Below are 985 nucleotides of genomic sequence, written 5' to 3' on the forward strand. Positions count from 1 at the left end.
CACACACACACACACACACACACACACACACACACACACACACACACACACCGACTAACACTGATACTGACACACAAGTCAAACATGCACTCTCGGTCCCTCCTCCTGTCAGTGAACTTGTTGATTTTAGGTGTAAAATTAAAACCAATCACTCATCGATACATGATCGATATTAGAGTATCAGGCCGAGAGCGCGCTTATATAAGCTCAACATTCAGGCCTGCAGTTGTATAATCGTGCGCGCGCAGGTCAACATTTCCCATCTCATCCGGAGCGAGAGCGGGGAGCGGAGCGCAGGCACGCCGGGAACGACCTCATCCTCCCCGGCCAGCCTGCCTCCATCCACCCGCTCCCGGCCCCGGAGTGCAGGCTCAACACCTGCATCCGGATAATACCTGGTGGCGGGAACGCGCCCGCCTGCGCTCACCTGTCCGGACAGGTAGAGCAGGCAGGTGAGCAGAGCGCATTGATTGGAGGAGAGGAGGAACGGCCACCTACCGGCAGGCTGCTCGGTTCCGGGAGGAGGCGGCAGGGAGGCAGGAGAGCCTCCCGCAGAGCGGTACCAGAGTCCGGCCACAGAGTCCCGCTGAGTCGAAGCGGAGAGTCCGGGCTGCGGGTCGGGCTGCTCCGGTGTGCGCGTGCTCCTCCCGCCGTCACCGATTTTCTGTCCGCATCACAAACAGCGCGAGAGCCTCGGCAGCACGCGCCACCTATCTGCGCGAGGAGGAATAATGACCCCCCCAACACACACACACACACACACACACACACACACACACACACACACACTTTAATTTGCAGGTTCCTGTGTCCATACGCGCTCACCTGAGCCTGCACCTGATTGGCTCACAGGTAAATTACCTGGACAGGTGAAGTCGCTATATGCAGAGGCACGCGCTGCGCTCACTGAGCTGCAGATCACAAGCACGCGCAGACTGTTCCGAACTCCGCAGGTGTTTCTCACGTGGAACAGTGGTCACGTGGT

The 985-nt window shown here is 58.7% G+C and overlaps 1 protein-coding gene across 2 annotated transcripts in view; it reads right to left on the reverse strand.

Moving 5' to 3' along the window:
* Positions 1-655, reverse strand: part of zeb2a (zinc finger E-box binding homeobox 2a) — a 37,748-nt gene extending 37,093 nt beyond the window's left edge. For both annotated transcript variants that reach the window (XM_005945907.3, XM_005945906.3), the window contains exon 1: positions 499-655. The gene's annotated coding sequence lies outside the window, so the exon portion shown is untranslated. The remainder of the gene's footprint in view (positions 1-498) is intronic.
* Positions 656-985: the final 330 nt, after the last annotated feature.

Source organism: Haplochromis burtoni, unplaced genomic scaffold (assembly GCF_018398535.1).
Source record: "Haplochromis burtoni strain Fernald_Lab_line unplaced genomic scaffold, NCSU_Asbu1 Contig_465, whole genome shotgun sequence".
In the NCBI taxonomy this organism is placed as follows: Eukaryota; Metazoa; Chordata; class Actinopteri; order Cichliformes; family Cichlidae; genus Haplochromis; species Haplochromis burtoni.